We start from the raw sequence: 27,336 nt of genomic DNA, 5'->3' as shown, positions 1-27,336 counted from the left end.
TTCCCGTCAATGCGAGGAAATTCCTGCACCTAGGAAGGCCAAGATCGTCACAGCGCCTGTTGCCGCTGCCACAGTCGTCGCATCCTTCGTTTGCGGGACGCACCAGTCCGGTGCGGGAAGATTACCATTGCTGCGAGTATCATCGCAGAGCCTGTCGTCACTGGGTGAGATCGTCGCACCGTTTGCTTGCGGACCGCATCACGTCGCTGTGAGAGTTGTCGCAGAGCCATCGCATCGAGGGGCTGTGAGAGGAGAAGATCAACGCTGAGCCGCGCATCATTGCCGCACTGGAGATCGTCGCCGCCCCGAAGTTCGTCGCATCATACCTTTTGCGAGCCGCTACCCCCGAAACCTGTGCACCGGAACCCACGCAAGGTATTGCATCTTTCTCCATACAGACCAGAGTCATCGCAACACGCCCGCTGCGTCCAGCAGTGTTGTCGCATTGCCTCCCCAGGGTCTCAGGAGTTTCAACGATACAGCTTTCACTGGAAACTTTTGTCGCATCTAAAGGTACTGTTGGCTAAAACGTGACGCAACTGTGGATTATTTTAATGCAACCTTAAGAACTCATTTGAAACCATATTCTTGAACTGTGTATGTTGGATTTTTTTTGTTTTTTGTTTTGGTCTTGTGTAGTTTAGATTAGATACCTTTATTTTTCTAAACTGTTGCGGAGTCAGTTTGAGGAGTTTTCACTGTGTTACTGTGAGTGTTGGTACAAATACTTTGCACATTGCCTTCAATAAGCCTGGCTGCTTGTGCCAAGCTACCAAGGAGTTAAGCAGGGGTTATCTGAAGAGTGTTTCCTCCTTACCCTGACTAGAAGCAAGGGTCCCTATTTGGACAGTGGTACCTACCTCTGCCAACTAGAGACCCCCAGTTCTAACATACCACTATTCTCCCTTGACAAACAAATGCTTGAGTTGCGTCTCAGTTATGAAGCACATTTATGGTACTCCCTAACCCACTGTGGAAGGCAGCGGACCACCCTGTCTTCAGAAAAAAAGTTCAACAAATTGCTCTTTCCTTTTATCAATTGAAAAACTTAAGTCTAACCTGAAGTGATGCCATAAAAGCCATTGATTTCCTGGAGTTAAACAATCTGCACACTATTTGATGATGCTGTTATGCAATAAAGCTAATCGGAGACATGCTTACCCTATAATTTACACATTGCATGTATCTGTAGCCCTTTCAAGGTCATTAATTGAAACCCAAACAGTGGATAGGGGAGGACAAAAGAAAATTACAAAGGTTACTGCCCATCTCTATATCAGCCCTCTGCACTAGTATGAACATCTCATGTAATGTTCAAAAACTGAAAAAGTCCACATTTCATTGACTTCTCGTAAAATGGAAAAAAAATACATGTAAATCAAGAACCGTATTTAAATCATTTATAAATGATAGTTAGAAAATGGAAGCAGGTTACCACTGTTAGGATCAGATGCAAGATTTTTGCAACATATAAAAAGTATTCCATAAGTTATATGTTTTCATTAATACCACTAAACAAACAGCAAGAATACCAAATACACATAGGTTTTCTACTTTTAATTTTGGCTGAACAAAGGTGCACAAACTAAAATATATGGAACTATAACAGACAAAAGAATTGTTGTTGCCTCTACTACCAATACTTTTCACAAAATTTTAGAAATTGATTTATCATCCAAATTTGAATCACATGCATACACTAAACTTTCATTATGTTTGAAACCTTCTCTGAAAGGTTTACAAATCTTCCTGAAAACTGCAATTAGCCCATCTACTTTGACTAGTGAACATTTGATCTGCCCCATTTCAGGCTTTCTTCAAAAGGGTTTCAATAAATAATTGTTGCTGTGGAATGAGTTCAATCTTGGTGCTAACCAATGGGGAAATCTGGCAAAAATGTAAAAATATCATCAAATGTTAGATGTTTTGTCTTTTTCTGGTTGGTTTAATGTAATAAATGTTATGTGTTGCAGATGTCCCTGGATGTCTTGAGAATGCTTCCGTAATACTTTCAACTGAACTAGGAATTACCCAAAAGTTACAGCAATAGGAAGAAATGGCTTTAGAGAGGGAGCAGGCAGAAATAATTAGATTTTGAAACTGAGGGGCCGATTCTCAGAACTAACTTAAGACAAAATCCTAACTTAGACAAAATCCTAACTTAGGACAAAATCCTAATTTAGGACAAAATCCTAATTTAAGACTACTAAATGCCTTCTGTGAATACCGAAAGTAGTAAGTTTAGGATTTTGCCTTAAATTATTTCTGTGAATCAGGCCCTGAAACCTTCCAAGTTAAGAATTAATTTCCTGTGTCTTGGTTCCTGAAAATGTTGATATTGTATGTTTCATGTTCTATGTCTGAGTTATTGTTTGTAAACACATTATATTATTTCTACTAAGTGTTTCACATTTTCTGATAGGTTGCAGAAACCCTGCAGCACTTATTGCAGAATAACCACCAACAGGTACGTGCCGATGCTCCAGCAAGATTCCTACAGCTCACCCAGATTCTTCCTGTTGCAAGCTATGAAAATATCCAGGCCATATGGAAGCATAGGTATCTTTTGAATGAGGATTTCCAAAATACTGATATTTCTAATAACAATATTAAGCCTAAACTGCATGCCACCATGGTAACTTAAAATTCCAAACTCTTCGGCTTTAAGCTATTTTGTACAACAAAATCATTTTTTGCATTTTTGTTCTGTTGTGCTAACCTTTCAATTCTGTAACACACCCATTTCACATTGGTCTCGCCAATGTTATCTTGGGTGCATAGATGTTATCATATAATTAAAAAAATGACCCAAAATGTAATCTATTTTGAGTATGTTATTGTAACATCATTTACAAAATGGTTGCTTTGTGGAATGGCAAATATATGTAAGACAACTCACTGAAGTGTTGCTTGTAATGTGTTTACCACATATGTTAATAGGTATTTCTGAAACTGTAGTAAATATTTCAAGAACAAGAGTGGTGTATAAAATCAACATACTCTCTATGCCAGTGTTTGACCTCTGTCCATGACCTTACAGGATTTAGTCAAGGTGGCAGAACATCGGAAATCCTCTATCTATACTAATGTAATAAAGAGAGAGCCCAAACCTTTGAGGCAGGTAATCTCAGGAACCACAGCACCAATCACAACACCCAATACAGCGCTGGAAAGGGCAGTTGCAGCAGAGGGACATAGGCTATGCAAACGCCCACCATATACATTTAAAAGGTAAAAGAACCGTGCCAGCAAAGTAGTCCCTTGTGGGCGTGTCTGTTTTGTGCTGTGGGCGTGTGCTGGGGCGTGGCAAACGCTGGGGGCGTGTGGTACTTTCCGCCCTTCATGCCATGTCTTATATCGTGTGCTGTGGGCGTGTGCTGGGGGTGTGGGTGTGTGCGGGGCACAGGATTACGGGAAAAAATAGCGAGCGTTGTGCACAATATTTCATTGTTTTTTCTTCCCAGGTTCTGTCCAATCCAGCTCCGGGTGTCCACCCTGCTCCCTTTAAATACCCCTGCACCCCATAATCATAACCCACACGTACTCCTTAAAATACCCCAACACCCTTAAACACTAACCCATCTTAACCCTATAAATATACCCTGTACCCCAAAAACCAAACCTATCCCTAAACCCTAAAAATACCCCTGTACCCCAAAACCCAAACCTAGCCCTGAACCCTATAAATACCCCTGTACCTCAAAACCCAAACCTACCCCTGTTCCCTAAAAATACCCCTGTACCCCAAAACCCAAACCTAGCCCTGATCCCTAAAAATACCCCTGTACCCCAAAACCCAAACCTACCCCATACCCCTAAAAATACCCCTGTACCCCAAAACCCAAACCTACCCCATAACCCTAAAATACCCCTGTACCCCAAAACCCAAACCTAGCCCTGAACCCTTAAAATACCCCTGTACCCCAAAACCCAAACCTACCCCTGAACCCTAAAAATACCCATGTACCCCAAAACCCAAACCTAGCCCTGAACCATAAAAATAACCCTGTACCCCAAAACCCAAACCTACCCCTGAACCCTAAAATACCCCTGTACCCAAAACCCAAACCTAGCCCTGAACCCTAAAAATACCCCTGTACCCCAAAACCCAAACCTAGCCCTGAATCCTTAAAATACCCCTGTACCCCAAAACCCAAACCTACACCTGAACCCTAAATAATACCCCTATACCCCAAAACCCAAACCAAGCCCTGAACCCTAAAAATACCCCTGTACCCCAAAACCCATACCTATCCCTAAACCCTAAAACTACCCCTGTACCCTATACCCCAAAACTATATCTGAACCCTTAAAATACCCAAACACCCCAAAACATATACCTCAGTACCCCAAAACATATACCCCTAAACCCATACTTACCTTATCCAAACATTTTAAAAAAACATGCTTTTACCATTCATGCATTTACAACGAATTTTGTTGTAAATGCATGCGTGGTAAAATCATATAAAATGTAATGCTATGCGTTATAATGGCATTGCGGAGTCATGGTACTTTCTAATGAAAGTATGCGGAGTGATGGTATGCGGAAAGAAAGTTGAGGAATAATGGGTGTTTACCCTCCCCCGGTAAGTACATTGGTGGCACGGCGGCCCACATCTCCAGCAACATACTCATATTTTTTCACCCCCAATTTGAATAATGCACAGGTCTCTCTCATTGATGGCCAGCACAGACATACACTTTTAGACAGACCTCCGGCCACAAGTTCTAGAATTGCGAACTTTAGAGCTGGGGAGCTACGTTCGAATATCGGCATCAGCTCAACATCCTGTGATTCCAGGCAAATCGCTTTGTCTCCCCGTGCCTACCACAAATGAATGTGTTCTTCTGTAATGTAAATTGTGCTCATGCCATGTTGTCGAGTTTGTGCTATATAATATTGCAAGGAAAAATAAAGTAGGGAAACTCGAGTTCACACAATTCTGAATGCGCACTCTTAAGTGCGTCAGCAGTGCACTGTGAATCGGAGCGTTTCACAGGCCTGTCACAGATAAGAAATGCTATCAAAACGAAACCCTACAAAACAATATACTACTGGCTGGCAGCAATTCATACCCGGACAACCCACACCCCGCACACACCCACACCCCTAACACACGCCCACAGCACACGATATGAGACATGGCATGAAGGGCAGAAGGTACCACACGCCCCCAGCGTTTGTCACGCCCCCAGCACACGCCCACAGCACAAAACAGGCACGCCCACAAGGGACTACTTTGCAGGCACGGTTCTTTTACCTTTTAAATGTATATGGTGGGCGTCTGCATAGCCTATGTCCCTCTGCTGCACCTGCCCTTTCCAACGCTGTATTGGGTGTTGTGATTGGTGCTGTGGTTCCTGAGATTACCTGCCTCAAAGGTTTGGGCTCTCTCTTTATTATATTAGTATAGATTTACTATCAGGTAAAATCTGCTTGTAATTGCCCATTTGCTACATTTACTTATATCTGTATGGGTTCTATTCATAGAAGAGGGGAAATTGCATTTTGACAATAGTGCCTGGGTTAAGATACTTAACCGCATGCGCGCTAGCGGTTTTCCCGCTGTGCGCTGCGTTTTTTTAAAAGCCGCGTTACATGTCGAGCTCAGCTTGTCATGAGCGTACGAGCGTCGTAACTCATGACGAGCTGAGTTCGTCATGAGCGTGGAAGGGGTTAAAATGAATGCACACTGTATGAAAATGTCTCTTGAGTGCATTCACCATACACATTAGGCAAACCTTCATGCAAAACCTGAAGTATGTCCCATAGCTTTAGTGTGTTCTCGTAATTGATAATATAAAGTAAATGTTTTTAATTTCATCTACATCAGTATTGACAATGAGTCCACTTCTCTGAGTCATTGTCTGTGGCCTTCCTTTAGAGGTATTATCTTGAACACTGAACTTGAGCCCATGTAGCCAGACTACGCGGATTGATTCCCCAGCAGACCCTGTAAGAGATTGACTCTCTTCCGCCCACCATCACTTTTGGATCTACGCCCCCACCTTGTCAAACAGGACTCCCTTGAAATTACAGAACACCGATTACTGTATCCGAACCTCGGGCTCCGGCAGCTTTGAATCTACACGGCCTCCCACCAGATTTATTTCACCCTGCACGGATCCTTGCTGGATCACTGCCTCCAGTCCCATCATCACGCCGGACAGGACTCCCCTGTTACCACGGACCGTGCCTTACTGAATCGGTGCCTCGAGCTCTTACCACGCAGAGATTTCCTTTCTCCCAGAAATCACTGACACTAACCTGGTTTACTTGATCCAAGCCACCCTACCCAGCCTTCCGGATTCCTTGAAACACCCCCCCTAAACGACCAGCACTGATTTTTCAATCAACCCAGTCCTGATGAAGATCCCGAGTTAAGAGGATCGAAACGCCGTCGACCACGCAGCGCAAACAAAGGCGCAATGATACAATTTGGTTCATCTAAAACAAATTAGGCCACAACTCAACAGAAACCAGATTGTTGCATTTATTCACTGTACAGATTCTCTCACCAGTCACTTTGCGCCGTCCGTGCCCTGCACATTGTCACGTGCACCTCACTTACACTTTCATTTGCACCAAGTACAGTTTGGGTTGTTTTTATTTATTTACTTACAGTGCTGTTATAACTGTGAATTCAATTTTTTTGCTTTGGATAAACATGGTGCCATGTGCACATTCATAACTACATATGAGTCTCCTTTTTTCCTCTCTGATAATGTTTTTTACATATCAAATGTATTTGTCTTGAAATAATACCAGTTGGGATACCATATGTTTATGATATACATGAAGAGGACATGGCGCTGGCTCTGAAAGCCATGGGTAATGCAGGACAGCCAGCCAGTATCAAGCGCATCCAGAAGTTCCTTCCAAGATTCTCCACCAGTGCTTCTCAGCTCCCAGTGAGGATCCAGACTGATGCAGTGATGTCCCTGAGGAACATTGCCAAGGAGGGTAAGAGATATGCATGCAAACTCACCAAATATGTACATTAGGCATTGCGAGAGGCACACCTTTGTACTCCTTCTTAACTCAATTTAAGCAATGTTCATTTTCACCTCTATTGGCGTGCTTGCTTGCTCCGCGCCCATCCAATTGCGCTGCAATGAAGAAATGAACACGAAGAGGCCCCTTTTGGACCTTATCAAGCTGCACAGCCTCGTATGAATCAAATAAATTGATTTTCTATATATTCTTCTATATTCCAACTTTGTTTCTCCATTTTTTTACTTTGTTATCTTTTTCTTCCTACTTTCTGTCATCAATTCATTCCAATCATTCTTAGGTTTAATCATAGTTCATCAACGACAGGCACAAGATTTACGTGTTTCCTCAAATCACAATTTTATTAAAAACTCAATGCATTTCTGGATGAACCATTCATCAGGGGTAATTTGTGGATGAGAGGCAACATAAAACGGACAATTCGCATGTACATATTCAAATTGACAAAGTTCTTCTTGTGTCGGTATCTTTCTTTTATTTTGATGTATTTGAAGTATGCACAGGAACAAAACCAGCCAACACGTTTCGCCCAGGCAACAGGCTTCTTCAGGGCTGTAATGGCATACAATTTTATGGGTATACATCAGTATGTTTTAAAAAAAAGAGAGAAAGGAAGTCTAGAGATATTAGATTTTGAGTGCGAAGAGGGAGAGACAAGGAAGAGAAAATGTAAGAAACAAAAAATGCCAGTGCATTTCGGTTTGAAGGGTGTTCAGAATGTGAAACAATAAGTGACCGAAGTTGTGGGGTACGTGACTCAACGCGGCGGCCTTAGAATCTGGCAGACTGATGCGTTGATTGAAAGGAGAAACTGTCAGTGAATTTAAAACGTAGCTAGGATCCCCAAAGATAGTGAAGATAAATTGGACACAACCGTGCATAGCTAAGATAGGTGAGCACCTGAAACCAAAAAACTGAAAGTGAGCAGCACACATCTATACGGCAAGTGCTAGTGGAAACCGTGGGTGTTTCAGTGATGAAGCCTAATCGAAAGGTCAGCTCTGTGAAACCCATGCCGCCTACCTACCTACCCAGCTAATAAATGCCAGAGTAGCTTACCGAAAATTTGGTAGATTATGCAGTAGTGTCTTAGAATAATTCTGCGGGGTGCGTCAATGGTCAGATCTGAAAAAAAATATTGTTGATCGGGTAAACGGCAAAAAAGAAGAAGTGGAAAAAAAAGAAGAAGAATTGACCGTAGTAGAAGAGAAGACATACCTGGTCCGGAGTAGAGAATGTCCCGGGTGAGGGAAAACTCAACGAGGAAAGCAAAAGGACCTGAAATAGAGCGGGTGATGTGTAAGTATCCTATTAGTTAAAGACAGAGTTAAAGCAAGCAGAAGGACGAAGTGATATTACCTCAACTCATATTGGCAAGGTCAAGCTCCAAAACGTGGGTAAACGGATAGTAACTGGCTCAAAAAAGAGGAGGTATGGTAAAGGTGTTATGAGTCTAGTAAAGAGTGTCATAAAGGAAAAGTTATGTGTGCTTAAATGGTAAATCAAAAATGATCGCCCAATCTATCTAAGGCAGAACGCAAAGGTAACCCTAGAGCTGCACAAGGTAAAAGCTGCACGTTCTTTAGGGAAAGATTACAGTAGCGCAATCAGGTGTGACCGATTTCCATAGTTGTGGGCGCAGGAATATACCAAAACTGAGAGTTGTTCCCAGATTAAAGAGAGGGAGGGGGGGGGGGGGTGATTGGGTCTGAGCAATCAGATCAGGCGCGATAAGTTAAAGCCGCATGTTGCTATGAAGAAGGCAACATGAAGGTGCGGCAACCGTGATGGCACCCTAGGCTAGCAAAATACTCTTAAAATGCGGCGTCCATGAGGTCACGCTAATAAAAACAGGCCAGTCACGCTGTCCGAGTAAAACCCACATATTACTGTGAAAGGCTAGCAAAACACGCTTCAAATGCGGCGTCCATGGGGTCAGGCTAATAACGACAGGCGAGTCACGCTGTCCAAGTCAAATTTGAAGCCACATATTACTGCAATAAGTGCAGAGACAAAGTGCGGCGTTCATGATGGCACGCTAGACTAACAGTTCACTTAACAAAATGCGGTACCCAAGAAGTCACGCCAAACATACCTGCGAATCGCGCTGTCCTTGTAGGAGGTTGGGAGCCGTGTCCAGTGTACTTCAAACTGCCAGAGTAGCTGGGGCGATGTACATCTGGAGGCTCAGGGAGTGTGGAAGATATTCCGTCATTGGCTTGGAAGTGATAGGAAAAGCTTCCGGTAGGACGGAAAGCTTACTACTCTACAAAAAACTCACTTTCGGTTTGATGGACAAATAAAACAAGAACGTTAACAGTGTCATGCATGAGTATGGGACACATTTTCACCTGAAATAAAGTGCAGCCATCAGAATAATGGATGCGAAACATGCATCGATGAAGCTTGGAGGTCAGAAGTTGTCCTGTGTTACATATTTGAAGTAAAATCTGGTCAAGGAAAGCTAGAAACAGCGTTTGACTGACTTCCGGGTGAGGAAGAAAGAGGCTGGGGTGTCCCCATTGTGCTCACTCAAGGTAGAATGAAAAGAAGACTGAAGCGTCGCATAGTATAAGGCACAGTCGATAAAGCGAACCCAATCACCTGTGACACAATGACGCCCAATAGAGCAAAAATCGTGTCACAAACAAATACAGAAATTAGCGAATGAGGATGATCTGAAAATGATATGACAGTGCAATGTAATCACGAGGAGCCAGTAATGAATGTGTCATTGGGTTTCCGAATTTTTAGATATCAGTGATCACTGTATTTTGAGAAAGAAAAAAGGCAGCCAAGTTCAACGAGAAAAAGAAAAATAGTGTGCCCGCTAAGTTCTCGGCGGGTGTTAAGGAAGGTATAGATGAGATCTGTAATAGCCATAGCTAGGAGAGATATAGAACAAGAAGAACTTAGATCTGGCAATAAGGTGTCAGTGCCAGATTAGTTTCTAGTGTGAGTGCTTATCTCAGTTTTAAAGAGCTTAGATCTGGCAATATGGTGACAGTGCCAGATTTGTATAGTGAAGCATGAACAATGGCAATTGAGTTGCAGTGCCAAATCATAGTTAGCTTGTAATAAGATGGCAACATTATATACATTTGCATAAACGTGTTTGAGAGTTACTTATGAGCATTACATGATGGTCAGGAACAATTCGATGTTTCTACAAGATGAGAAATGGAAAGGGTGACATATGCCAATAATGGCAATTGATTTACAGTGCCATTGACTTACCAGTAGGTGATGGACGGTAACTTACTGTAAACATATAGAAAACATGTATGAAGGTGAATTATAAACATTACAGCATGATCAGAAGCAACTGGGCGTTTACATGAGCAGAAATGGAAAGTGGAACAGTAATATAATCACAAAGCTTCATATGTTAGTTGAGTGTTATCTATGTCAATTCAAATCCTGTCCACCTGGATGTGATGTACTAAGTGGTATGCATGATAAGAAATATCATCAGTTTTGAAGACACATGGTGTTGCTGCATTCAGACAGGGCAACAGAACAGACGGAGGGTGGGATTTAGAGAAAGAAGTGCATCTCATTATCTGAGTTAAGCCCTGCGCTCGAAGAACGCAGAGTACAGATCCATCTGGCTTCAAATTGCCTAAGTGCCAATGCCCTGTCACCACCTCTCTGGTTAGGCCCAACACTGTCTATGCCATGGAATCGGAAGCGCGCTCTATCTATGCCCCTCTTACATTCATGTGACACCAGGGCATAGGATGTGTCTTTGTTCAGTGCTGCTCTGTGGTGTTCCTGGATGCGTATCTTGAGTTGCCTAGTGGTGCTTCCCACATAGATCTTACCACAGCCACATATAATGACAAAAACTACAAAACAGGTAAGACAGTTGATGAATTGTCTGATACTGTGTTCTGTGTTGGTATTGTATTTACATTTCACAGTCTTGTTGCAGCCTAGTTGGCAGATATTGCAGCCACTACAGGTGTAGAAGCCATTAGGTTTGGTCAGCCATTTTTTGTGTTGCTGTTGGGGGACCCTTGGTAAGGTGTAGCTCGGGCAGAGAACATCCCTTGTTGTCTTACATCTTTTGAAGGTCATTGATGGTCTATCAGTGATGGCTAGACCCACCCCGGCACTCCCTTTAGTAGTGCCCAGAGTTTACCAAGTGCTTTGTACACCTCGTGGTTCAGGGAGCAGTAGGTAGTGACAAAGGGGAGTCTCTGCGCTTCACTATCCCTTTTCTTTTGTCTGCTTATCAAGGTGTCTTCCCTTTTGATAGTCAGGACCCTCCTGTTGGCTTTGGAAGTGTATTCTGCTCTGCGACATTTCCAACGTGAATGTGACATTGAGGGTGTTAGTGTTGAGATACTTAAAGTAGTCTTGTAGTTCAACCCCAGATCCCATCCGGATGATGATAATGTCGTCAATATAGCGACCCCAGAATTGAACATGTCTTGTCCATTTTGCGGCTGCTCTGGACCACGCATGGATTCCCTCCACCCACCCCATAAAGAGGTTAGCGAATGAAGGTGCACATTTTGAACCCATAGCGGTCCCCTGTTCCTGTTTGTACCAGGTGGTGTTAAACATGAAGAAATTGTTGTCTAGAATAAGGTATATCATTTCTAGTAGCATCAGGTTATGGTCGTGCAGGCTAGCTTGTCTTGTAGACAGGTTGGATTCCACTGCCTGTTCCACAAAGTCTCTTCCGATGCAAGTATATAAGGATTCAACATCCAAGGTGGCAAACCACATTCTCTCATCCCAGTCTAGATCACTTAGTTGTTCAATAAGTCTGTGCTGTCTCTGATGTATGATGGCAAATTTACAACTACTGGTTGCAGAAAGGTGTCTACAAACTTGAACAAGGCCTCTGTTATTGAACCAATCCCCGAAATAATTGGCCGGCCTGGTGGGTAGGGCAAGTTTTTGTGTATTTTTGGGAGGAGGTAGATGCATGGATATCTGGGGCTGCTGATTGTGAGAAACTTGTGTTCAGTGTCTGAAAGCAGACCAATCACCTTCCAATGGCTCAGCCTAGTGTTGATCTTCATGGTGGTCAATTTATAGGGATTGTGACCCAGTTTGGTGTAATGTGCAGTGTTGTTTAGTTGTCGTATAACCTCTCCTTCATAGTCACTCCTATTCATTACGACCACGTTGCCACCCTTGTCCGCTTCCCTAATTATGGTGTCACCATTGGAACGGAGGCTCTGTATTGCTGCCCTTACAAGTGAGATTATTCCTGGTGTATCTCCTAGACTGATTGGAATGTCTGTCTTCCATGTGATGCAATTCTTCTGTCACCAATTTGTAAAAGACATCTAAACTATTCAGATGTGCACCTTGGGGTGTGAAATTAGTTTTATTGTGGAGAGCACTGTCACGCGTGTAGTCTTGAACAATGTTCATGCTTTCTAGGACATGATCATACGAAGACTCATTATCGCTGTCAAGTGAAAGAAGTAAGGAGACATTCTTTACATGTGACATATCAACACTAGTCGCAGTTATATTAACCACAGGTCTAGATTGCTCCTAACTGCTCAAGGCAAAATGACATTAAAGTTTGGCACGTCTCACAAATGTAAACAGGTTCACATGCAGATCGCTAAAAACGCCCCGTGACACTGGACAGTATCCAAGCCCTTTATTTAATACATTAACTTCATGTACATTAAGAGGATAAGTAGACAGATTCACCACCATATTTTCTACAACATCATTAGACAAAGGTCTGCTAGCTGTGTTTACAACTTGTGTTACGGGAGTTTCATCGTCTAGATCTTCTGGTATCTTGTCAATACCCGCGCCTTTTTCATGGGTTTTTCTCCTCCCCCTCTCCTGGTTTGTCTCTCTGTTTTCTGTTTCCAATTCTGAATCTGCGTACCTCCTCTAAAAAGACGAAGAGGACGCACCCTGTGCCCCTGGTTTTGTGAGACCTTCTCTGTTGGCCTCATCAATAGATGATGCATCAGAGCTGGCACTAATGCTGGAGATGGACCCTGCATTGGAGGGGCTAGGGGTGACAGTACTAGGTACCTGAATATTGTCAAACTTGGCTGCAAAAGTAAAGATGCGGCCATGATCGTAGTCTCGATCGTCACGCATAATTTTATGCATTTTCCTATTCTTGACCACTGTCTGGTGGTTCGCGATCTGGTCTTTGAGTATAGCATAATTCTTGGCTATCACTTCTGGTAGGTTTAAGAGTTTGATTTTCTTCTCAAGAACCTTAATTTCTGCCTGTAACTTGGTACATTTTCTGTCAGCATGGGCTATTAGAATTTTCATCATGGTGAATGATGAGTTGTGGAGATTATCCTCCCATTCTGATAGGAGATCCGGGTCAAGACCATTGAAATTGGGGAATGTTAATATCCTCAGCCCCCTGGGAACTTTTTTGTTATCGAGGTATCTTTTAAGGGTGACCCCGTCCCACCACTTGGATAGCTCATTCTTTTTGAGCCTTTCTAGCTTTTGGAATTTTACTTTTAGGCCTTCAGTCTTAATTACCCCACTGGAGACCGCTTGTGTCATCTCGCTATTTGGTTTGAACAAGTCTTTTGCGAGCTCTTCTCTCCCATCATCAAAATTCATTGTGTAAAGTCAAGTCTACGTGAGTCTAGTGTGCTAGTCGACCCGAAATAAACAATATTCGTATAGGGCAGGCAGCTGGGTTCTAGAGGACTGTCTCTTGCGGTCTTTTCAAAAGACCGCAAGAGACAGCTAACGACAGATGGAGCAGGGAGGCCGGATTTTTTATCCATGATTGAATAAATATAATTCATCAGAATACGGGAGGACAACCCACGTACTATGTGCCGTTCATATAAGCACAGTCCAAATTGAGGCTGCGGCTATAGAAATCATTGTCAGATTTTAAAATGACTCAACTCTGAATCCCTTAATCAATATCAGTGGCTCCACTGTACGTGAAAAGGACACACAGTCACAATCTGAGGATAAACAACCAGTTGTGACTAGCAGAATCAATATATTTTCAGTTATGTTCTGACGACCTAAATATCTGAAACAAAATCGAGATTGTCTTTAAAATTGTTCTTTTTGAGAATTTGTCCTGAAGAAGGTGTTTTATTCCTAGAAACCGAAACGCTGCGTCGACAACCACTTCTCGAATATTGTAACGTCACAAGAAATGTGTTTTATCATGTGATTTTAAATTTGTAACTTTTATTCATTGTGTGTGATTAATTGGGAGACATGAATATTGATGTATACTGTATTGAATAAAATGAAGAATATATTTTAACACGATAAGCGATACATTTTTTCTCCTTTTTGTATTATATTGTTTTTTGCACAGTGGTATATTGAATATTGTGACACTAGTATCTCTTCACTTATAATTTTATAGTTATTGTTAGCTTGAGGATATTAGCTTCCTTCTACTAGGGACTCTTTATTTTTCTGTACATTTCCCCCTAGTCCCTCTTTGGATCAGTTAGGGGACCTCCCCCGTCTTTTTGTTTTCATCATACATCAGAGACAGCACAGACGTATTGAACAAACTAAGTGATCTAGACTGGTATGAGAGAATGTGGTCTTCCACCTTGGATGTTGAATCCTTATATACTTGCATCAAAAGAGACTTTGGGGAACAGGCGGTGGAATCCTACCTGTCTACAAGACAAGCTAGCCTGCACGACCATACCCTGATGCTACTAGAAATGATAGACCTTATTCTAGACAACAATTTCTTAACACCACTCGGTACAAACAGGAACAGGGGACCACCATGGGTTCAAAATTTGCTCCTTCATACGATAACCTCTTTATGGGGTGGGTGGAGTGAATCCATGCGTGGTCCAGAGCAGCCGCAGAATGGACAAGACATGTCCATTACTGGGGTCGCTATAATGATGACATTATCATCATCTGGACGGGCTCTAGGGTTGAACTACAAGACTACTTTAAGTATCTCAACACTAACACCCTCAATGTTACATTCACGTTGGAAATGTCACAGAGCAGAATACACTTCCTGGACCTGGAACTATATGTACAGGGGAAGACAATACACAGCACGCTACACAGGAAGGAAACATCGGGTAACAGCATTTTACACTACAACAGCTCACAACCACCATCAACCAAAAAAGTAATCCCCTTTGGTGAGCTTCTGCGAATCCGCAGGAACTGTAGTGAGGAGTCTAACTTCACCCTACAGTCTGGGTTGGCTACTGATCGTTTGAGAAAAAGGGGTTACGATTCTGACACACTCAGAAAAGCCAACAGCAGGGTCCTGACTATCAAAAGGGAAAGCACCTTGATAAGCAGACAAAAGAAAAGGTTTAGTGAAGCACAGAGACTCTCCTTTGTCACTACCTACTGCTCCCTGAACCACGAAGTGTACAAAGCACTTGGTAAACACTGGGCACTACTAAAGGGAGTGCCAGGGGTGGGTCTAGCCATCACTGATAGACCATCAATGACCTTCAAAAGATGTAAGACAACAAGGGATGTTCTCTGCCCGAGCTACGCCTTACCAAGGGTCCCCCAACAGCAACACAAAAATTGGCTGACCAAACCTAATGACTTCTACACCTGTAGTGGCTGCAATATCTGCCAACTAGGCTGCAACAAGACTGTGAAATTCAAATACAATACCAACACAGAACACAGTATCAGACAATGCATAAACTGTCTTACCTGTTTTGTAGTTTATGTCATTATATGTGGCTGTGGTAAGATCTATGTGGGAAGCACCACTAGGCAACTCAAGATACGCATCCAAGAACACCACAGAGCAGCACTGAACAAAAACACAACCTATGCCCTGGTGTCACACGAATGTAAGAGGGGCATAGATAGAGTGCGCTTCCCATTCCATGGCATAGACAGTGTTGGGCCTAACCAGAGAGGTGGTGACAGGGCATTGGCACTTAGGCTTGAAGCAAGATGGATCTGTACTCTGCGTTCCTCAAGCGCAGGGCGTAACTCAGATAGGGAGATGCACTTCTTTCTCTATATCCCACCCTCCGTCTGTTTTGGGGCCCGGTCTGAAAGTATCTTCTAAACTGATGATATTTCTTATCATGCATACCACTTAGTACATCACATCCAGGTGGACAGGATTTGAATTGACATAGATAACACTCAACTAACATATGAAGCTTTGTGATTATATTACTGTTCCACTTTCCATTTCTGCTCATGTAAATGTCCAGTTGCTTCTGACCATGCTGTAATGTTTATAATTCACCTTCATACATGTTTTCTATATGTTTACAGTAAGTTACCTTCTATCACCTACTGGTAAGTCTATGGCACTGTAACTCAATTGCCATTATTGACATATGTTCCCCTTTCCATTTCTCATCTTGTAGAAATATCGAATTGTTCCTGACCATTATGAAATGCTCATAAGAAACTCTCAAACACGTTTATGCAAATGTATATAATGTTGCCATCTTATTACAAACTAACTATGATTTGGCACTGTAACTCAATTGCCATTGTTCATGCTTCATCATACAAATCTGGCACTGTCACCATATTGACAGATCTAAGCTCTTTAAAACTGAGATAAGCACTCACACTACAAACTAATCGGGCACTGTAACCTTATTGCCAGATCTAAGTTCTTCTTTTTCTATATCTCTCCTAGCTATGGCTGTTACAGATCTCATCTATACCTTACTTAACACCCGCCGAGAACTTAGCGGGCACACTATTTTTCTTTTTCTCGTTGAACTTGGCTGCTTTTTTTCTTTCTCAAAACACAGTGATCACTGATATGTAAAATTCGGAAACCCGCACTTGGGTGCATGACACATTCATTACTGGCTCCTCGTGATTACATTGCACTGTCATATAATTTTCACATCATCCTCCTTCGCTAATTTCTGTATTTGTTTGTGACACGGTTTTTGCTCTATTGGGCGTCATTTTGTCACAGGTGATTGGGTTCGCTTTATCGAATGTGCCTTATCCTTTGTGACGCTTCAGTCTTCTTTTCATTCCACCGTGAGTGAGCACAATGGGGACGCCCCAGCCTCTTTTTCCCTCACCCGGAAGTAAGTTAAACGCTGTTTCTAGCTCTCCTTGACCACCTCTTACTTCGAATATGTAACACACGACAACTTCTGACCTCCAAGCCATCGATGGACGTTTCACATCCATTATTCTAATGGCCGCACTTTATTACAGGCAAATATTGTGTCCCACACTCGTGCATGACACTGTTAACGTTCTAGCTTTTTTTGTCCACCAAACCGGAAGTGAGTTTTTTGTAGAGTAGTAAGCTTTCCATCCTACCGGAAGCTTTTCCTCTCACTTCCTGGCCAATGACGGAATATCTTCCACACTCCCTGAGCCTCCAGTTGTACATCGCCCCAGCTACTCTGGCAGCTTGAAGTACACCGGACACGGCTCCCAACCTCGTACAAGGACAGCGTGACTCGCAGGTTTGTTTGGCGTGACTTCTTGGGCGCCACATTTTGTTAAGTAAATTGTTAGTCTAGCGTGCCATCATGGATGTCGCACTTTATCTCTGCACTTATTGCAGTAATATGTGGCTTCAAATTTTACTTGGACAGCGTGACTCGCCTGTCGTTATTAGCCTGACCCCATGGACGTCGCATTTGAAGCGTGTTTTGCTAGCCTTTCACAGTAATATATGGCTCTTACTCGGACAGCGTGACTGGCCTGCTTTTATTAGCGTGACCTCATGGACGCCACATTTTAAGAGTATTTTGCTAGCCTAGGGTGCCAACACGGTTGCCGCACCTTCATGTTGCCTATTTAACTTATCGCGCCTGATCTGATTGCTCAGACCCAATCCCCCCCCCCCCTCTCTTTAATCTGGGAACAACTCTCAGTTTTGGTATACTCCCGCGCTCACAACTCTGGAAATTGATCACACCTGATTGCTTTACTGTAACCTTTCCCTAGAGAACGCGCAGCTTTTACCTTGTGCAGCTTTAGGGTTACCTTTGCGTTCTGCCTTAGATAGATTGGGCAATCATTTTTGATTTACCATTGAAGCACACATAACTTTTCGTTTATGACACTGTTTACTAGACTTATAACACCTTTACCATACCTCCTGTTTTTTGAGCCAGTTACTATCCGTTTGCCGACATTTTGGAGCTTGACCTTGACAATATGAGTTGAGGTAATATCACTTCGTCCTTCTGCTTGCTTTAACTCTGTCTTTAACTAATAGGATACTTACACATCCCCCGCTCTATTTCAGGTCCTTTTGATTTCCTCGTCGAGTTTTCCCTCACCCGGGACATTCTCTACTCCGGACCAGGTATGTCTTCTCTTCTACTAGGGTCAATTCTTCTTTTTTTTCCCACTTCTTCCTTTTTGCAGTTTACCTGATCAACAATATATTTTTTCAGATCTGACCATTGACGCACCCCGCAGAATTATTCTAAGATACTACCGCATAATCCACCAAATTTTTGGTAAGCTACTCTGGCATTTACTAGCTGGGTAGTTTGGCATGAGTTTCACAGCGCTGACCTTTCGATCAGGCTTCATCACTGAATCACCCACGGTTTCCACTAGCACTTGGCGTATAGATGTGTGTTGCTCACTTTCAGTTTTTTGGTTTCAGGTGCTCACCTAACTTAGCTATGCACGGTTGTGTCCAATTTATCTTCACTATCTTTGGGGATCCTAGCTATGTTTTAAATTCACTGACAGTTTCTCCTTTCAATCAACACGTCCGTCTGCCAGATTCTAAGGCCGCCGCGTTGAGTCATGTAGCCCTCCCCCCTCCACAACTTCGGTCACTTATTCTTTCACATTCTGAACTCCCTTCAAACCGAAATGCACTAGCATTTTTCGTTTCTTACATTTTCTCTTCCTTGTCTCTCCCTCTTAACGGTCAAAATCTAATATCTCTAGACTTCTTTTCAGTCTTTTTTTTTTTTAAACATACTGATGTATACCCATAAAATTGTATGCCATTACAGCCCTGAAGAAGCCCGTTGTCTGGACAAAAAAATACATCAAAATAAAAGAAAGGTACCGACACAAGAAGAATTTTGTCAATTTGAATATGTACATGTGATTTGTCCATCTTATGTTGCCTTTCATCCACAAATTGTTGTATTTATTTTATGATCTACTGGCAGCAGACCATTTGAGGTGAGCAATATTGGCTAATAAGATTGTGACTCAGTCTGGAAGTGCTGTCCTCTAGAACCAAGTTGTCTTCCCTATACGAATATCATTCATCAGGGGTATCTGTAATACAAACATATAAATACATAACCATCTTTTTATTTAATATACATTCTGTTCCACTAAACATATCTTTTAGTCAAATCAAAATGACAGAGTGCCACTGAAAACAATTTCATTGCGACCGTTGCTCAAATTAAAACAAGTTTCAACTCATCATTCAATTTACCACAAATAACATTTCTCGCATCCAAAGCCATGGTCTTAGAGTATTCATGCCTTGTAGATCACACTACAAAGTCTTTAACTTCCTTGTGACCTGGCTGCACGTGAACCTATAATCTCAAAATGCATGTGGCCTTTCTAGTTAATAACCCCATAGGTATATAACATGACAATAATAATTTTTACAAACTCATACTATTTGACCAAATATCCATCATACCTGTGTATTTTTGAAAAAAGGAGTAACTCTGCAAACGTAGGTTTACATCCACGTTTAGGTGTTGTTTTACTATATTTTGAAATTGACAACAACTCTGAGAAGAACCCCTCAAAAGCTGTGTCGGGCCTTAAGAAGAAGTACAAAAGGCAACACATATGAGTGAGTGTGTCCATCGTTCATCTACGATTGTAAAACATTTCTGGAATGCACCTGTTTATCCTTATCTGCATTTCAAAACATCTTCAAAATAGGGTAGGAATTTTGAAAATGTCACAAAGAAAGACTGCTCCCCTTTTTCTTTATAAACAAACTTTTCTGGTGAGAAGCCTTCACTTCCAAAATACCCACGGGTGAGATGGTGGTATACCAAGCACTTTCTATACATCTAAGGCTAGTTCATGACAGTTAAGGTATGGTTGTGCATAGAATTGTGCTAAAGGCATTGAAAATATATGTGCATGGTCACAGTTACAGCTTTGTTAGTGTTAATCTCACACTACAATGTACAGACAGCCTACACGCGCACTCTGCTATTGCAATTGCTTTTCATTTATACTTAATAATGCACAGAAATGTCATGACTGCTCCATACAGAGATTAGCCCTGCATGTGTGGAAACAGCATTTTTAATCCACTGAGAGCATTGCATACAGAAGTATGTCCGTATTCTGATTAGCTTTGCGAACAAGACCAATATAAGCTAGACATCAAGATAATGTAGAATAGTAATTTAAAAATATATTTTAAGACTTTTTTTTAAACGTCATAGCTACCATATGATAGGTTGAGACACATTGAAGAATCTACATATGGGCTCTTTGCAAATCATTGCTCTATTGGTTGGAGACTATGTAAAGGGAACAATTTTTCTTGGTCACTGATAGTCTAGCATGCCCATCCATGGCACATCTTGGAAACTGAGGGCCAGATGCACAAAGATTAACATATGAGTAGTTGTAACCTGCTATTATAATACTCCAGGGTTGCTCAGATATCTGAAGAGGAGCCAGGAGTACTCTTGTTTTACTCCTGGCAGCTTGCCCCTGGAATCCAGGAGTTAGTGCTAGCAAAATGTTTGGTGATTGAGCCCACAATGTGTAGCAGAGTGCTTAAGGACTTTGAGCAAACTATAGAGGTGTGACATGCCACATTTAAATCACCATGTTCTGTGTTTATGCAGTACATTTAGAAGGCAACTAATTCTATTGGATTTTAGCAAACACTCAGAAGGCTTGAGTATTTAGATGTAGTTTGCAAAACTGCATAGGGTCCAGTTGCAAAGATTTTGCTATGACTAAGTATGCCTTTCTTGTGCAGTACTCCTGCTTTACTCCCTAATTCCAGTGGTCAGTAGTAAGTAATAAAATAGTAAGTTGCTACAAAATCTTAAAGAATCTGGCTAGCAGTTAATCCAGATATTGGAGCCCTACTGTTTTCTGCAAATCAGCAATCTCAATTATTACTGCACTTCCTGAAAGTGATCTGAACTTTAGGCAACAGAAGAAATAACTAGGTATGCAGGTACTACTTTAGAAACTACATACAATGCAACATCTTCTGTTAATCAAGCTTTTTATCAATGCAAATACATTACCATATGCAAAGATACATTTCCAGCACCTGATACTACTGCTGTAACTTGCAGAGTTCATACAGTACAATAGATATATGTTTTTTTCTCTCTGTAGGTTCAGGAGATTCTGCTCCAGATGTTCATGGACCGCCAGGTTCGTACTGAAGTCAGGATGATGGCTGCCATGGTTCTGTTTGAAACCTTAGTGACAACCATCGCCAACATAGCATCGAAGGAGAGCAAAGTGAACCTGCAACTTGCGAGCTTCGTTTATTCATAACTGAAGGTTTTGTTCAGAAACCGAGTCCCATCGCTCCATCAAGTTTAAGTGTCAAAGTACAAGGTACTAAAATGAACGTAGACTTATAATCATATGATCATACTTGTAACAAGATCTCAATGATGACAGGTAACATCATTTTCTTCAGGGCTGCTGCTTCCAGTGTTGCTGTAAAGATATTAAACCCAGCGCTCGACAGAAGGAGCTATCGATACAGCAAAGCGTTACACATGGGTTCCTTCCAACGTAAGTCCTTAAAGGGTACTTGAGCACATTTTAAGGTGTTTTGGTTGCTTTCCGTAAACATTTCCAAAGCTGCGATATTTTTTCAAGTAGTTCCATTAATAAAAAACATTTTATCAGAGTGCAAAAGAACACCTACAAATATTGTGTAATATGTATCTTAGGGAAGACACATAACCTCTGATTGTCACAACATTCTTTCTGCTAGCTTTCAGAAGGCTGTCATATGTTTACAGACAGAAGTCGTCCTACAATTATGGAGGAGCTCCAAACCTTCATTCCTTGCTTGATACAACAATGTAATACAGTGTTAGGGTTTTTCTGTCTTCATAAGCATAGCCAGCAGGCTCCATTTGAATCGGATCTGGATATCAGAGTGCATGTAAGTAAACCAGATGCATCAAGTCACATTATTGACTCAAAGCGTTCTGGGGTGTTCATGAAGTTGCCAGCCAAATTTTGGTTCTGTAAATAAAGTGATGAACAATTTTACGTTAGAAAAACATATGAAGGAGGAGCAGAGCATCAGCCCCTTTTAAATCCACGAAGACTTAAAAAGCGTTGTGTACATTGTTAATATGGCATTTGATATACTGGATGACTACATTAAAGACGGGATTATAGTGTGAATATGGTCATGCTTATTCCACAGATGTGATCAAGGAGCCAACTCTGATTTTATAGGGGTCAAACACAGTGCTAACATTATGTTTTGATACATTTCAGGACCGGCCAAATCACTAACATTATGGTATGTTACATTAATTAGCAGAGGATGTTTGGTGGAATAATTTACAAGAGAATCAAGCTTGAGTTTAGCCACTGTCCCAAACATCATCACAGAAATGTACTAATACTTTGGGCAAGGGTTGCATCACAAAAGTGAGGCACAACCAGTGCAAAGTTTTGTATAGGAATTTTGTTTTGCACCCAAATTCTGTTTTGCATTAGGAAGTTGCCTAATTCAATGCACAGTTATGCACTGCTATGCAATACTCTGCACTGTTTTGAGTCTAGGGATGTTCTACGGGTGGTACATGGGAGTTTTTATGGAAAGCCATATTAACTGAAAAATAGTAGTCAGGGATTTCTGCCAAAAATGTATGCTTCCTCGATGGAAGCCTAAGGTTTGTGAAAAATGTTATCATCTCAACGCTATTCAGGTTTTGTGTGGGCGCTGCACTTTTAAGCACATATATACAGTGGAGAAAGTATTAAAGCATGTCAAAGTAATTTGAACTGTAAGGGTTCCTCTTTCAGTACAAACCTATGCTTGTCATCATGCACATATCCCTTCACTATGGTGCAAGGGAGGGTGCATTTGTGCAATGTAGCTAAAGGAATGCCTGCAACAGAGAAGAGAAAAGCAGTGCCACATCTTAGTAGATATGGTGGTGTTTTCTTCTCTCCTTATGACACAATGCAGCTTAGTAACTTTGGTTGCTGTATTGCTTTGCATTAAAATTAGGTAAATTAACCAATGGTTTTAACAGACACAAACAAACTACCTTATATGCTGTCAAACAGTTGGCTTGTATATTCTATCTAGTTATTATGAGGTTGAGGTTCAACTACTTCTTGAAATGGTATTAGTATCCTTCATTACTAGCTTCCATAAACCAGCACAGATATATTGTGGAATAAAACCAGGCATTTACTGATTACTTAGGGTCTCATTTAGAGCCTGGAAGACAACTAACCAACTCTCAAATCAAGGGCATCATTTATAATGGTCAATCAATTAATCAGTATTTGTATAGCTCAGCAATGCACCCCTAGGGTATCTGGGTGCTGAGGATGCTGTGCCTCTGCCGAAAAGCCCGGTCTTGAGTCTCTTTCTGAAGTCCAGCAAGGAAAGTGCTGTCCTGAGGTGGAGGGGAAGGTCAAGCCAGGTCTTGGGGGCAATGTGGAAGGAGTGTCCCTCACTACAGTTGCGACAGATGCAGGGGGAGTGTGCGAGGGCAAGTGAGGAAGAGCGCAGGTATCAGGAGGGTTGATGTAATTTCAGATGATGATTGATGTAGGATGGAGCTCAATCATGGAGGGCTTTGTCGGCATGTATGAGGATTGTGAACTGGCATCTCTTCTGGATGAGCCAGTGGAGGTTTCAGAGGTGAGGGTGATGTGTGACCGTTCGGGAAGGTACAGGATGAGCCTGTAGGGTAGGCTTACACTTTTGTCTAACTTCACTATTTTTTGGTGTTCACAAACTGCAAGTTTAGTTTTACTAATAGTCATTTTACGGCTGCGGAGACTCGACACTCATGGCAGATACACTGCACCTAAAAAGAAAGGTCTGTCCTATCTTTTATGTGAAGAGTTGTCTGCTGTGACTGAGGAGTCTCAGCACTCATACAATTACTATTAGTAAAATTAAACTTATAGTTTATGAATGGCAAAAAATAGTAAACTTATACAAAAGTGTGTCTTACCTTTCACAGTGTGGCCTAGATTTATCATTATTTGATGCAGGATGATGCCGCAAGACAGCTTGCTGTGCCTTGATGGGTCAAACGGATAGTGGAGAAATGCAAAATATGTAGCAAACGATGTTAACAATGTTAGCAGCAAAAATGTATCCCATCATTTTATACGTGGCTAAAGTTTGAACAAACAAACCATGGATGCTTTAAATATTGCTTTTCTTCAAATTTGATGAACATTTTGTAACTTATGGACTTCGACAGCTATAATCAGATAAGAATGTTTCTAACTCAGTTTAGTATATTTAACAACGTAAACTTAGTTAATTATTTTTGTGACTGACAACATGCATATTTGCACAATTTAAAGGGATTAATTATAGAAGATCTGGAACTATACTCTGGAGACCAACTGATTGCAATGGTTTTGGAGTTCAAATTTAAACAGCTTCTCACAAACAAATTCTCAGCTGCAGTTCCTCAGATGACCCATAAACTACCAATCAAAAAGAAGAAGAAAGTAGTGTCATATGAAAGTGACTTACATGCTATAATAACATTATACATTCACAACCTCCATCAACTATAGGCAACCGTACTTAGATTCCAACTTAAATACATGGGCAAAAAAAGTCTTTTTACATTCCAGGCTTTTTCAAATTCTGGTATTGCAATTTAAGGGATCATGAAACAAGACCATATTTCCTGATACAATAGAAAACATTCTATACATCTATACATTGGCCCCTCAGTATTGGGCTTTAGAAATACATTTCTGAATCAACTTTTTCTACAAGCGAGTTCAAGGTCACTAAAAGACGCTATGCAGTTCTGTTTTACCTGAAGCTCTTACAAATCCATTGTGTGTTTAGCTAAATTGTTTTCATTGGTAGAGCTGAGCCTTGAAAGGCCATTTCAAATAAACCATTTTAGGGGCTATGTACCTAACATTATGAACGTGGATTTTAATTGTGATTGATGAATGATTAATGTTATTTTTTATGTTATTGGAATTATTAGGTTGTTTTTATTATTTAAGATAATGTATTGATTAGGATACATTATACAAGAAAATCATATCTACCTACAAAAACCCCACCCCATAATGCAAATAATGTAATGCTGATGTGGTCTGCTTCGCTTGAAGAGCCAATAAGTCAAATCATGGTAATGATTCTTCAAAAAAACTAAATATTATCATGCAGTGATTAAGATGATAATGAAGGAAAGAATTACCACGTGGATCTTTTAACTACAATGGTATTATTTTAACGGATTATAGATACCAGCATTCAGTTCATCTTACCTTTTCTGTTACATACTCATCATAGTTTTATAAGCTGCAATAGTGAAACTGCACTGTTGGCGACATCACCTAATGGAGGCACAAACAAGAGCTACTAATTTCCTGTAAGCGCCAAACATGATTTTGGTGGTACAAGAAACATCTAGACAGTGACAAGCAGTTTTTAATAGGAATTTACACAGACTCTGTGTATACAAGTCTACGGTCATAACAGTTGCTTTATCATTATGGGATTCATTCAATAGAATTAAGCTTTTTACAGTAGGCAGTGGTGTGACCATGTATATAACCTCGGTTCTAATTTTAGTACTTCCTTGACTATTTACATGCACATATTTTGATAATTTTATATGTGACTCACATGGATTTGGACACATTCCTCATACATCTATGTGGCTGTTCAGCATCTTTAGATGGTGCAATGTAGTGAAATAAGCATCCTCTGGCTTTCACCAGACTCACTGAAGCAATAACGAAGAGTACACAAAAGGGCAAGATTGACCTAGAAATGTCCTCACTTTGCACAACAGAAAATATAGACCCACCCTGTAAAGGTTATCTCTTACTCTTTTATACATGACATATTCAACACCATTTTCCATAGTGGTACAACATGGTGTCATTAATTGCAAGTGTATTAGAAAGTTAGAATTTTAAGCTTTGTCTTGAGTTGTCATTAGCATGTAGGAGTACAACACAACAAGGCGCCAGGAAGATCAAACATCTATGTAACCGTCACAAAAAAACACATTCTTCTTTCTGTGTTTATAGATGCACTAATGGCTGGAGCAACTGCAGATGTCTTTATCATGAACAGTGCCAACACAATGTTCCCCATCTTATTGCTTGCCAAAACCCGAGGGTACATCACAGGTGGAGAGGCTGATATTCTAGAGGTAAATACGGTTAGGGTGTCATAGTCAAAGACCACTCTTCTAGACCAGGAACTAAAGAATGGTTGAATTACAGTAGTTTTAACTGAGGCAGAGGAAGATACAGTAAATCATGTATCAGTAAATGCAGTGGAGCCATGCAAACCAAAAACCAACTTACAAGATCATACCGCCTCTGCTGTGCATGACACTGTATCAATTTACACAAAGGTGGTGCAACAGTCCTCTGGCAGCAGTGGAAAGTTTACCACTCGCTACTAAATATAGAGCAATTGCACAGAGCCAATTAGAGAACCACTTTGGGGGGTATTTTAGGCGTCCATATATGTAATTTGGTCTGAATACTTGTAGGGTTCCATTTGAATAGTGGCAAAATTCATCTACTGAGGCACTAAAATGGAGCCTGTATGCTCATTTGATTAGTAAGCTTGTAAAAGAGGGGTTAGTTAAAAAAAATCTGCAGATATCCCCACAATAATATAATACACCATACCTCTGCTAATAAGCGATAAATTATACAGGGGGTCAGTGCACTTTACAAAATGTATGTGGGGCAATCCATTCTTTGAGTGCATCTTCTCTCCTTCTCTCTCTCACTCTCTCTTGTTTACTCTCTTTCTCTCTCTCACACGCTTGGGAAGTCCTCCTTGCAATAAGAAGGGATCCTCAAAACCCCATTGACAAAGCACCATTTGAGACTGCCATTTTCTCTTAGTGACAATACAGGAGCTTTTTCCTATCACTTAGTGAACTTAGTTGAACCAATAATTTTTATTTTATAAAGCTGTTGCCTAATTCTTACAACTTGTGTGCTCTGTTTTCCAGTTGCTTGGCTTTAAGGCACTTCCTGCAGATGCCCCACTAATCTCAGCTTACATCAAGCTGTTTGGTCAGGAGATGGCCTTTGTTGACATTGACAAGGAATTTATTCAGACCACCATTACTGTAACCACTGATCTATTTCATATTCTCTAAGCTCTCTACAGCAGCAGTACCTGACATTCAGTGACC

The 27,336-nt window shown here is 41.2% G+C and overlaps 1 pseudogene; it reads left to right on the top strand.

Annotated features, from left to right (window-relative positions):
* The window catches only part of LOC144766563 (vitellogenin-A2-like), a 126,151-nt pseudogene that overhangs the window by 5,142 nt on the left and 93,673 nt on the right, over nt 1–27,336 (top strand).

The sequence above is a fragment of the Lissotriton helveticus genome, chromosome 1_1 (assembly GCF_964261635.1).
Source record: "Lissotriton helveticus chromosome 1_1, aLisHel1.1, whole genome shotgun sequence".
NCBI classification, from domain to species: Eukaryota; Metazoa; Chordata; class Amphibia; order Caudata; family Salamandridae; genus Lissotriton; species Lissotriton helveticus.
This window is presented reverse-complemented; position numbering and strand designations above follow the sequence as displayed.